This window comes from Schistocerca cancellata, chromosome 5 (assembly GCF_023864275.1).
Source record: "Schistocerca cancellata isolate TAMUIC-IGC-003103 chromosome 5, iqSchCanc2.1, whole genome shotgun sequence".
Lineage (NCBI taxonomy): Eukaryota > Metazoa > Arthropoda > Insecta > Orthoptera > Acrididae > Schistocerca > Schistocerca cancellata.
In genome coordinates this window covers 300763689-300777674 of record NC_064630.1, presented here as the reverse complement: position 1 = coordinate 300777674, position 13986 = coordinate 300763689, and positions in this window count along the sequence as shown.

Genomic DNA, 13986 nt, shown 5'->3' with positions numbered 1-13986 from the left:
AAAATTGTTTGACGGCTGTTTGACATCCAGGCGTACAACCGAAAATGGCATGTGACACGAAACAGGTAAGCTTTTGTGCAGAAATATATAAATAAAAGCAAATAAATTATTACATTGTAGCTACTGGAATTGATATCTTTAAAAACATATTTCGACGTATTCATCTTGCAGGCTCTACTGAGAAAAAAACTGTCAACTTTCTCTCAATTATCCTTATTACTTTCAAGCAATTAAATATTGCTTTGCAAAATTAGAGCTCACCCCCAATGGCCATTTCCCACTCTTTCTATGGCTATGAAGATTCGGACAAAAATCCATTGCGTAATTTCTAGGGAGTCTTGCTTTCGCTCCGCTCAAAAATTTGGCCAAAACAAGTCGTAATGTCCATGGGTATTAACTGATTGTCTTCTTTTATTCTTTATCTTCCCTTGCGACACAGTCGCATGAGCATATCATAATACCGTAACCAGTTTCGACCAGCCAGCGGTGATCTTCGCGTTGTCAGCAGATGAAAAGAGGAAACAAAGAATCATTATGGATGTATAAAATCTGCGACGTAGCTTTGTACATAATGATAAAAGAGAATAAAATTATACCTAAAACACATGATGTAATCGGTTTATTTAGTGTCGCTGACAACGCAATGGAACAGTTGTGCCTGCAAAAGCGCTGTATTCTGTAATCAGATCTGCTACACATCATCGCCTAGCCTGCTTTCCAGAGCGGGCAAGCCTGCGATCTATAATGAGGAGTGGACATGCAATACTCTGTCGTCTGTTTGTAGTGTCACCGTACTTCAACCACTTTCCACAGATGTTCACGACATACGAGATTATCCCATGGATACATGGAAATGTGTCGCCTGGTAGAATCATTTAATTATCTATTTAATGCATTATAGCTTCTTATCTACAATATAGACTCAGGTTGTATTCATTCTTACACACATTACTAATATCAACAGCAAATTTTTTCCAATACATAGCAACTAATGACACATAATGCATTATTACATCTTAATAATACTTCCCTTCACTATAGGCGGCCGATGTGGCCGTGCGGTTCTAGGTGCTTCAGTCTGGAACCGCGTGACCGCTACGGTCGCAGGTTCGAATCCTGCCTCGGGCATGGATGTGAGTGATGTCCTTAGGTTAGTTAGGTTTAAGTAGTTCTAAGTTCTAGGGGACTGATGACCACAGATGTTAAGTCCCATAGTGCTCAGAGCCATTTGAACCATTTGAAACACACCTCACGCGGATCTATAAACGAAGGGGACCATCAAACTGTTAAAGGAAACTAGAGGTCAGTATAATAATTTGGTGTAAAGCCGTAAGATTTGAAACAAAAAGATTTGTCCACTGAATCAAGTATATAAACAATAAGTGGAAGAGGTATTGCAAATACGAACTATAATCTTGTCAGACGTAGATGGATTCATAAAAGCACAGTATGAAAGTATTTCACGGATACGGCCAATGATTGCGAAAACGAGTAATCAGAAAAATAATACTAAACGTTTCATACAAACAACAAAAGGAAACTCTTGATTCGGCTCAAAAAACATCCAAATCGTTAATAAACATTGGAATTTTCAGGAAGGACCCTTAGGAAATAGACTGGTGTCCAAAATTAAAGCAACAAACCGCTATTTCCCCGTTCTGTGTCTAATTCACGATATAATCATACAAACTGTCGACAGACGTCAGTGCGACCGTGTTCTGCACGGAAGATGGCATTCCGATCAACGGACAACCATGCCAATGATGACGTCAAGGCACCTGTCAAACAGGGTAGTGTTTGCGGGTAGTTCCACATACGCAGTCGCTGTGTATACAGTCACAGACGGTGCAGTATGGCACAGAGAAGACTCTCTGCGGTGGAATGGCGTAGAAATAATGGAAATAGGACAGCCGCAAACTGATGTGGTTCGATGGCTTAATGTGAATCATTCTGTTGTTTCTCGGATGTGGCGACATTTCATAGAGACCGAAGCTGTATTCCGAAGACCAGGGAAGGGCCAACCACGTGTAACACCAGACAGATAGGACCGTTCTTTGGCCGTAATGGCTCGACGGTACCGCCTTAGTACTGCAAGACAACTGGCATCTGACCGCAGCTTCCACTGGACGTGTGGTAACGACGCAAATGGTGTACAGAAGGCTTCGTCAGAGTGGCGTTTATTGTCGGAGACCAGCTGTATGTGTACCTCTGACGCGTCTTCACAGAAGAGAACGTCTAGAGTGGAGTCGTCAATATGCCACCTGGACGGTCGAACAGTGGGCCAACGTTGTTTTCACAGATGAGTCCTGATTTCATCTGGAGAGTGATTCTCGACGGAGTCACATCTGAAGGAACACGATTTCGGGACCTAATGTGGAAAGAGACCGATATCGAGGAGAATCCCTGATGGTATGGGCAGGGTTTATGTTGACAGCGCGAACACATCTTCGTGAAATTGTATGGGTGAATCGGCAAGGTTTAACTGCTGTCAGGTATTGTTACCAGATCTTTGGACCCCATGTGTGGTTGTCACGAGATGCTGTCGGCCCAGATTCCATAGCGGTGGACGATAATGCTCGACCTAATAAAGCATGGGCGGTTGATGTTTTCTTGAAAACGGAAGATGCTGCATGGCACAGCCTGCTCGCTCTCTCAATTTGAATCCCGTAGATCTTGTACGGGATGCACTAGGGAGACGGGTTCCATCACGTCATCATTCACCAACCATTCTCTAAGACTTGCGAGCAGTTCTGCAGGAAGAATGTCGTATTTGCCTCAACATGAGATTGATGACATCATTCACAGTATGCCCCGTCGTTATCAAGCCTGTATTGCTGCCAGAGGTGGTCACAACCCATACTGAGCCCATTAATCAGTTGTCAGAATTTGTGTGCAAATCCGTTAAGTTGGAGAAAAACGGAGAACGTTTGTGTCTACCGTTACGCATGTTGCAGTTGCTTACATTCTGTATTCTTTGCATTGTTTCTACTTTACTATCACATGTTTTCACTGTTTAGTGGCAAAAGAAACGCAACCTTGGAAAAATTCCGATTGTTGCTTTAATTTTGGTCATCAGTGAATATAACAACAGCTACATCCACTGATTAGCCACAACACTATGACCTCCTGTTTAACGATGTGTTGCCCCACCTTTCGAACACAGTACAGTAGCGATTCTGCGTGACTTGGATTCGGCAGGTCCTTAGTAGGTATCTGGAGGTATATGGCACCAGATGCCTGCGCACAGCTGACAAAGTTACCGTAAATTACGGACCAGTGCTTCGTGGGCGCGGATCTGATGCCTAATAGTAGCGGATTCAGAATAGACGAATTTGGTGGGGAAGACATCAACATGAGTTTCTTACCACGTTGTTGAAACAGCTGTCGGATGATTCCGACAATGTGACACCGGCAGTTATCCTACAGGTTAAAACGTTCAAATGTGTGTGAATTCCTAAGGGACCAAACTGCTTAGGTCATCGGTCCCTAGACTTAAACACTACTTAAATTAACTTAAACTAACTTACGCGAAGGACAATATAAAGACCCATGACCAAGGGAGGACTCGAACTTCCGGCTCTAACCGTTCGGCCAATCCTACGCGAAGATGCAGTGGTTGCCAGGGAAAAAAAATCGAGCTTGAAGAGATGCTGGTACTCCACAATAGTGTTCACATAGTCCACAGTTGTAATGGTGCGTTTGATTACTACCACACGTCCCATGGAAGCCCAGGTGAATTTTCCCAATACCGCCCCCATTGACAATCGCCCTTGGCGCGGTGCATTTTTCGAACAGCCTTTCGGCTGGTTGACAATATATCCCTCCGGACATGAATATCGACGTGGTATAACAATAAACATGATTCACATGACTAGGTGATGCGTTTCCGTTTATCCACGATCAAATCTCCATAGTTCCGTGAGCACTGCAAACGCAGTTGGCAATGTCCCTGGATCAAATTGAACAAGTGGGAGTCGTCAGCTTCAGACACCCATGTTCAGCAATTGCGCTGACCGAAGTGTGTCTGTACCAGCATTGTACTCCATCGAGATCTTCCATAGACGCCACCTATCCTACTTTACAGAGCGATGAAGAGTGTATGTCCAGTACCCTGTCGCTAACTCACGGTTCCACTGTCCTACAGACGCTTACCGTAGATGCTCACGACAGCAGCACACGCAACGCCGACCATTTTTGGCGTTTCAGAGATGCTCGCCCCCTTTCGTCGTTACGTAACAATCTCCACTTCGTCAAAGTCGCTTACGTCAGTGGCTTACCATTTTCACTAGAATGATGCCCCATTAGTCTCTGATCCTCTTATACGTCTTCTGCGTCACGTACAGGCTACCAGGCGGATTCAATTTTTCAGTGAGCAGTAGTCATAACGTTTTGGCTCATTAGTGTACACTTTCGCAATGGAGCAATGTTCAAAGATAAATATGGACTTTTTATTTCCCGCCCCGTATTAGTAACAGCCACATATCAGAGAGGACCTAATTATGCAACTTAATGTTTTTAATTTGTAACTGGACATGATTGTCGCTCTGTAAACATCGCAGGGTAACGACTTCCCGCTTTAGCGACTGTAACAGATCACACAAGCGACAAATAATGAGTTGTTACCTGGACGTCAGATGACAGCGTTGTGAACCGTTGTTTTAGCGAGAACTACATCCGGATACAATCGATAACTTGTTCTAAACAAGGCTTAGGCTCTTCTAATTCTTATTATTTTTTCTCACAAATAAAATAAAATTTGGCAGAGATAATAAATTAAAATCCTAGGACGAAAGTGAGAGCTTATTTAGAAATAGTTACCGCGTTGTTAGTAGTTTTGCCGGCCAGTACACCTCGGTTAGCTGTACGATTTATTTAATACTCGTCACTCCACACACAGTATGGTATAATAGCACCTGAGTTGCCACCATGCACCAAATTCTTTCTTTCCGTCATATACCGTTCAATACTCTTTAACTGAATGTCAACCGGACAGAAATACGGTTACCAGCAACAACAATTATTCGCTTCAAATACAGTCAAGGTGTTTGAAGGTATCTCAAGTGATCCTCCGTAAAAAGCATAATACCTTCACAAACTTCATTGTGATTGGTCATAAAAAGGCCTCGGAGTACTCACTGAAGAGGGAGCCTTGTCTTTTAATTTTTAGTGAGCTTCATTTGTGCTAAAAGATTCGTCCTACCCAATTCTCCCACTTAACGTTATTCATCGTTTTCTCGATATTACCATGTTAGATAAACGCCATAACTTTTAATAAATATTTGAAAACTAAATGGCAGTCGATAAATGTAAGCTTCATCCAGCAAAATGTGATGTGACACTTGTAGACCGCTGTAAGATAACGGCGGAGTTTCCGTTTCCTTGTTGTGCAACTAATCGCGTGTTTCTCCCGTCTTTCCGGACCGTTCCGTTTCGCCTGTCGGTACAGAGACAGTAAAAAAAGTATCTTTGAAAATGATAAGTTCTGCAACAATACCCCACTTTGCAGGTCATTTACTTCTTCTGCACTGATAACGTTAACTCGGTTTATAGTTAGAGCCCACGAAATTTGCAGTGAGATATGGTTACCGGCTCGTAATATAAAATACGAAATACTCTTCAGTTTGGTTCATTCTAATATTTTTATTTTTTAGGTTAAAATACATCGGTGGTATAACTGAAAGAACAAAAGTCCTTAGCTGATTGTGAATATTGCTTCAAAGGCATATGTTTGTATACGATTAAACATCTATGTTATACGAAAGCAAGAGGAATATTAGAATTCAGTTTAAGTTAAATATTTCTCTTGTTACTACTGATGCCACAATTTTGGATCAAATATAGATATTAGGGAGCTGCTCTTATGTGAGTTTATGATTGTTTTTGCTTATAGTGTGCGAAAAACGTAGGTGATAAACATTCCGTAAAACCCAGTTTGGGTCAGAAAATGAGCACATCGTTTGTGAAGGACAGTAAAAGACTGTCTGTTATTCGTATTTAATTCAGTCTGTACTGTTATAATAAAGTGACGTTCGCTTGAAATGGCCGGCCGGTGTGACCGAGCGGTTCTAGGCGCTTCAGTCTGGAACCGTGGGACCGCTACGGTCGCAGGTTCGAATCCTGCCTCGGCCATGGATGTGTGTGATGTCCTTAGGTTAGTTAGGTTTAAGTAGTTCTAAGTTCTAGGGGATTGATGACCTCAGATGTTAAGTCCCATAGCGCTCAGAGCCACATGAACCATTTCGCTTGAAATGTACAAGAACAAATCACAGAACTACAACGTCAAGCAGCCAAAGTATGATTACAATTATCATTTGAAAGAAGCACAGTTCCTGGTAATATCATTAACGCGCACCAAAACCTTAAAATAAAGAACAACACAATATTTAAAGCAGACTGAATTAAATATCTCGGAGAACGGATATCAAACTAGGAAATTCAATAGACACTAGAATACATAAAATGGAGAGGTTATACCAAACAAAAAGAAACATATATACCCAAAAATCTTTATCGCGGAACACGAAACTGAAACACTGTGAAACAGTGGTCAGACCAGAAATACCCTATGCAGTGGAAACTCTTAAACTGACTACGAAGAGAGAGCTCGAAAAATTAGAAAAAAACTGAAAGAAGAGCCCTGAAAAATAGTAGGACCCAAAAGCAGCAGTGAATCTGAATAAAAATTATGATCTAATAGAGAACTATATGTGAAAGTTGAAAAATTAACAGATATAACGAGAAGAAGATTAAAATTCTGTTGACACATATGCAAGATGAGTAATGACAGAACAACTAAACAAATCTTTGACTTATTAAACAACTGCAAATCCAATCTCACGCTGCTGAAAGAAGGAGGAAGAAATATCGAAAATATAGGAGTTGACATGGACACAATAGGAAACAGAACAGCTTTTGAATAAGCAATAAAAAAAGGGCAGGCTTTCAGTGCAGTAAAACAACAAGAACTGGAGGAAAGCGGACATGAAGAGAAGGAACGACATTCTTGAAGGATGAAAAAGGTACAGGCCCAAAGGACAATGCAGTTGAAAACAAAGAAGCGGAAACAATCTTGATTTCTGGTACCCTCTATAAAAGATTTATTCGAAATAAAAAAGTAAAGCATAGTAGTGGAATTCTGAAGGTTGACATAAAATAGTAGAAAAGTAACTGAGACAAAAAAGGCAGACATTAAAAAAATAAAATAGTACAACAATCAAGACAGAAATAGCAACAGAATTGATTCCAGAATTGCAATAGAAAAAATGAAAATGGACAACGTAGGATCAAAAAAAATCATAAAGATATAGGAACACAAATAGAAATTTAACAAGATTTTTCAATATTTTGAAGATACAAAATGGTCAAATAAATTTTATATCGATTAAAACTGTGTGCCGGACCGAGACTCGAACTCAGCGCACACTCCGCTGCAGAATGAAAATTTCATTCTGGAAATTTTATATCAACCATACATTTAAGAATTTTCCAAACTATAAGAGCATATGGTCTAAGTAAAGTCATCAGTGCGAAGAAGCTTTCAACACACATCTTAGAGCATTTCGGGAAAAAAATACCTACGGTAGCCTGAATATAAGCAATAAAAGAGAAGCAACTGGGAAGAAAGAAGATCGAATGAGTGAAAATAACAGAATGGAAACTGTTTTAAGAATAAAGCTGCCAAGATAGCAAGATAAACAGTCATGAAAATTTTGGACTTACGAAATAGAAAGGCAACACAGGGAAAACAAAAGATTTCTGTAGTACTAGAAAATAAAAAGAAATAAGAGAAATTTAGGTTCATGAGTCATTCGATTTGGACGACACGAAGAGAAAAGAAAACTATATATGGCTGTAAATGTGAGTTTACAGTTTGATCTTGCAGTAGAGTACCCCTCGTGGCACTGACTGGGATAAACAGGAAAATGATTGGCAATGCTGACTTCAAGAACTGTTATAGCACTTTCGTTGGTTTAGTCAGGAATCTGTGTAGTGGAACACGTCTGAAATAATATTTCTAAAGGGACAGCTGAGTGAAATAATGTGCTTTGTAGAAGCAACATAGCTTTGATGAACAACAGTCTTGTTTCTTGTTGAAAGATAAAAGATACATTTTCCAAATACAATAAAAAAAATCATTGATATAATGCGTTTCGAAGATAAATGCCTCATCATCAGATATATCTACGCACAAGGATATTCATCTCATGGAATAAAACCACAAACGTTTATCTACAGACTCCTCACAGGCTGGTTCAAATGGCTCTGAGCACTATGGGACTTAACAGCTATGGTCATCAGTCCCCTAGAACTTAGAACTACTTAAACCTAACTAACCTAAGGACAGCACACAACACCCAGCCATCACGAGGCAGAGAAAATCCCTGACCCCGCCGGGAATCGAACCCGGGAACCCGGGCGTGGGAAGCGAGAACGCTACCGCACGACCACGAGATGCGGGCCTCCTCACAGGTGTGCTGCACATTTGTTGATGTCCGGACCTGTTCTTTGTGCAGGCAAACGGGAAGGAATGTTAGAGTTTAACGTCCCGTCGACAACAAAGTCATTAGAAACACAGGACATGCTCGAACTGGGTGGGGGGGGGGGGGGGGAGGAAATACGGCACGACCTTTCAAAGGAACTATTTCGGCATTTGCCTTAAGAGATTTAGGTAAATCATGGAAACCCAAATCAGAATAACCCGACTGGGATTTGAACCGTCATCCTCCAGAATGCGAGACCACTGTGGTAACCAGTGCATCACCTCTTGGTGGAGGAGCGGCCACGCTCACTAATTTTTAACACTGGGTCACTACCAACGTTCACGATTAGCACATACTGATGTATATTTGCTGATGTGCATATTCTGATGGCTTAGTTTTCAAGAAGATATGGTTACATGGGAAGCGAGTACGAAATTTTACTGACTTTTGTGTTCTTTATCTTTATACAGTAATGGCCTAATATGAGGACGTTGCGATAACGAACGTTTGTAAACGTATTACTCGCAATGCAGATTCTTGTAATTAGATAGTCTTGGCGATGAAGGCACGTACCGTCGAAACACGTTAAATTGATGATTTTGCATTGTGTGTGTGGCTGAACCTACATTTTATCTTTCACGTTGAATACAGCTACAATCTCATCTAAAAATGTGAAATCAAAATCTCGTTTGCTGTGTTGCGTACTTTGTTTCCAGAGTAAATGAATTCTTGATACGATTAATAGACGCGACATGTTCCCCATCAGCTCGCTTCGGTACTGTAAACGCGACCGCCGCAGGCTGGCTTACCATGCTGTCAAACCGTTGGAAAATGCTGTCCTACACCAGGTACGGAGAGAAGGTTTCCAAATTTCCGTCGAAGAGACAAAAATCTGATTAGTGCAGATAACCAGGTAACTCTACAGAAAAGACGTGGCTGAGCTTACTGGAAAATACCTGCTAGAAGCTAGGAGGGAGGTAAAAATAGTGGAGCAGAGTATTTGGAACATAACAGCCGGGGGAAGAACGTCGCAAATATCCAGCGTTGACGGTTGAAAGTCGCTGCGCGGACGCGCCACTTGATCTCCAAGGGTCTGGTAGGCGCCTCCGTAATGCAGTTACATCGGCACCAAGTTCCGCAAACTGGCCAATGAGACTATGTGTTGCACGAGTGAGACTACGCTTTAAACGAGAACAGTCAGTGAAATCGATTTGTTCACAGTAAATCTCACTTCACAAACGAGCTTGAGCATATCTCAGTTTAGCTCGGGTAAAGCTGTTTTCAAAGTTTTGTAATTGTTTATGAAACAATTATTTTTTAATAATTGTTCTTTTATTATTCAATTCATTGAGGCATGTGCCTCTGATGTCCATCAAAACTAAAATTGTAGGTTCCTTCATGAATAACAAATTGCTTGTGGCTAGGTGGCTAAGTGGATAACTAATACACTCCTGGAAATGGAAAAAAGAACACATTGACACCGGTGTGTCAGACCCACCATACTTGCTCCGGACACTGCGAGAGGGCTGTACAAGCAATGATCACACGCACGGCACAGCGGACACACCAGGAACCGCGGTGTTGGCCGTCGAATGGCGCTAGCTGCGCAGCATTTGTGCACCGCCGCCGTCAGTGTCAGCCAGTTTGCCGTGGCATACGGAGCTCCATCGCAGTCTTTAACACTGGTAGCATGCCGCGACAGCGTGGACGTGAACCGTATGTGCAGTTGACGGACTTTGAGCGAGGGCGTATAGTGGGCATGCGGGAGGCCGGGTGGACGTACCGCCGAATTGCTCAACACGTGGGGCGTGAGGTCTCCACAGTACATCGATGTTGTCGCCAGTGGTCGGCGGAAGGTGCACGTGCCCGTCGACCTGGGACCGGACCGCAGCGACGCACGGATGCACGCCAAGACCGTAGGATCCTACGCAGTGCCGTAGGGGACCGCACCGCCACTTCCCAGCAAATTAGGGACACTGTTGCTCCTGGGGTATCGGCGAGGACCATTCGCAACCGTCTCCATGAAGCTGGGCTACGGTCCCGCACACCGTTAGGCCGTTTTCCGCTCACGCCCCAACATCGTGCAGCCCGCCTCCAGTGGTGTCGCGACAGGCGTGAATGGAGGGACGAATGGAGACGTGTCGTCTTCAGCGATGAGAGTCGCTTCTGCCTTGGTGCCAATGATGGTCGTATGCGTGTTTGGCGCCGTGCAGGTGAGCGCCACAATCAGGACTGCATACGACCGAGGCACACAGGGCCAACACCCGGCATCATGGTGTGGGGAGCGATCTCCTACACTGGCCGTACACCACTGGTGATCGTCGAGGGGACACTGAATAGTGCACGGTACATCCAAACCGTCATCGAACCCATCGTTCTACCATTCCTAGACCGGCAAGGGAACTTGCTGTTCCAACAGGACAATGCACGTCCGCATGTATCCCGTGCCACCCAACATGCTCTAGAAGGTGTAAGTCAACTACCCTGGCCAGCAAGATCTCCGGATCTGTCCCCCATTGAGCATGTTTGGGACTGGATGAAGCGTCGTCTCACGCGGTGTGCACGTCCAGCACGAACGCTGGTCCAACTGAGGCGCCAGGTGGAAATGGCATGGCAAGCCGTTCCACAGGACTACATCCAGCATCTCTACGATCGTCTCCATGGGAGAATAGCAGCCTGCATTGCTGCGAAAGGTGGATATACACTGTACTAGTGCCGACATTGTGCATGCTCTGTTGCCTGTGTCTATGTGCCTGTGGTTCTGTCAGTGTGATCATGTGATGTATCTGACCCCAGGAATGTGTCAATAAAGTTTCCCCTTCCTGGGACAATGAATTCACGGTGTTCTTATTTCAATTTCCAGGAGTGTAGAACGGCCCGGAACACAATCGTCGGTTGAGCTTGTAATTTCTTTCTGCTACTTGTCGATACACTCACAGAGGCAGTTATTTCTCAATGTGAAAATTACTACGTTGTATCAAACTTCGGAGTTCACGTTAAACTGTATGCCGCCTGACAATCAGCAATCAGTTCAAAGATCTAAAGAAGGCACGGTCGTATCATCTGCAGTAGGACCATTCCTAGCAAAGCAACCTGCTGGTTGAGAACATCTATAAATTCTGGTGCTGTTTATCATCTGAATAAATTATGTACTCACTCTTCCAGTTAATTTAAGAAAATAAAGAGTTATCCTGTATTTTTCAGTTTTATATCAGCTAGAGCAGTAACTTATATTTACCACAGACCTTAGAAATAACACGTAATGAAGACATCTGAACAATGAGGTTCCATCTACCGCTTGCGACACACCAGCAGAGCAGTAAGTTACATATTTAGCTTTTTCTGTACTTTCTTCTTAGTTTAATCCTCAAATCCTTTGCGCGTTTTTGTATTTAAGAGGTGTAATCTCCCGTTTTAGTAACTAGAAAGTAGTTTCATGTAGTCTGTACCACAGCTGCGTCTTTTTGGAATGGCCAGCTACACAGCTCAGTGAGGCGTCAACCTCCTTCGGTGGCACATCAGGGGAGCAACAAGTTACAATTTAGGTTTTTCTGTGTGAATTTATAATTGCTTCTGAAGTTAGTAGTACTATGGCGGATAGGATACATGCATGCTGTGTGAGGATGGAGGAGGAGCTGGCCACAGCTGAAGATGCTATTGGTCACAGTCAGCTGTCTTCAACAGTACAGCTGTAGACGAAAATGTGGCGCATCACAAGGCACCTCAGGCACATTATGTGATCAAAAGTATCCGGACTACCCCATAAACGTACTTTTTCATATTACGTGCATTGTGCTGCCACCTACGGCCAGGTACGCCACATCAGCGACCTCAGTCGTCATTAGTCTTCGGAGAGAGCAGAATGGGGCGCTCCGCGGAACTCACGGACTTCGAACGTGGTCAGGTGATTGGGTGTCACTTGTGTCATACGTCTATACGCGAGATTTCCACACTCCTAAACATTCCATCGTCCACTGTTTCCGATGTGATAGTGAAGTGGAAACGTGAAGGGACACGTACAGCACAAAAGCGTACTGGCCGACCTCGTCCGTTGACTGACAGAGACCGCCGACAGTTGAAGAGGGTTGTAATGTGTATTACGCGACATCCATCCAGACCATCACACAATAATTCCAGACTCCATTAGGATCCACTGTAAGTACTAAGACAGTTAGGCAGGAGGTGAGAAAACTTGGATTTTATGGTCGAGCGGCTGCTCATAAGTCACACATCACGCCGGTAAATACCAAATGACGCCTCGCTTGATTTAAGGAGCGTAAACACTGGACAATTGAGCAGTGGAAAAACGTTGTGTGGTACACAATGTAGCGATCCGATGGCAGGGTGTTGGTATGGCGAATGTCCGGTGAACTTCTTCTGGCAGCGTGTGTAGTGCCGACAGTAAAATTCGGAGGCGGTGGATGGTTCCTTTGAAAGGGCACGGCCGATTTCCTTCCCCATCCTTCCCTCACCCGAGCATGCGCTCCGTCTCTAATGACCTCGTTGTCGACGGGACGTTAAACACTAATCTCCTCCTCCTCCTCCTCGGAGGCGGTGGAGTTATGGTGTGGTCATGTTTTTCATGGAGGGGGCTTGCACCCCTTGTTGTTTTGCGTGGCACTATCACAACACAGGCCTACATTGATGTTTTAAGCACCTTTTTGCTTCCCACTGTTGAAGAGCAAAGCGGGGATGCCGATGGCGTCTTTCAACACGATCGAGCACCTTTTCATAATGTACGGCCTGTGGAGGAGTGGTTACACGAAAATAACATCCTTATAATAGACAGGCCTGCACAGAGTCCTGACCTGAATCCTATAGAACACCTTTGGGATGTTTTGTAATACCGACTTAGTGCCAGGCCTCATCGACCGGCATCGATAGCTGTCCTCAGTGCAGCACTCCGTGAAGAATGGGCTACCATTCCCAAAGAAACCTTCCAGCACCTGATTGAATGTAAACATGCGAGAGTGGAAGCTGTCATCTAGTCTAAGGGTGGGACAACACCCTACTGAATTCCGGCATTACCGATGGAGGGCGCCACTAACTTGTAAGTCATTTTGAGTCAGGTGTCCGTATACTTTTGATAACGTAGTACATCACTTGTATCGCCCATGAGCTCTGCTACCAAGGCAGTTTGCAGTACACCCGATTCAGAGTATTCACCGACGCCGAAGAGTCAGTGGCAGAGCGTCAATCTGGCGGCTGGCTGTCTGGCGTCGCCCATTCACCCTGTGAGTGGAAACGTGGCCGCTCCTTCAGCAGGGTGCGAGCAGGCACACGGGGGGAGGGGTTTGCTAGTTACCGGCAGCTCCAATGTTAGGTTCACCATGGACCTCTTGAGGAAAATGGTGTCCAGGATCGTAAAGAAATCCAAGGTGCGGTCGTTATGACTGCCGTCGAACGCAAGTTGTGGCTCATGTTGCCACCAGGGTTTCTGAGGTCGTCTTCAGTTCGTACAGGCGGCTGGCAGAGATGGTGAAGAGAGCTGACCTGCCTAACGTGG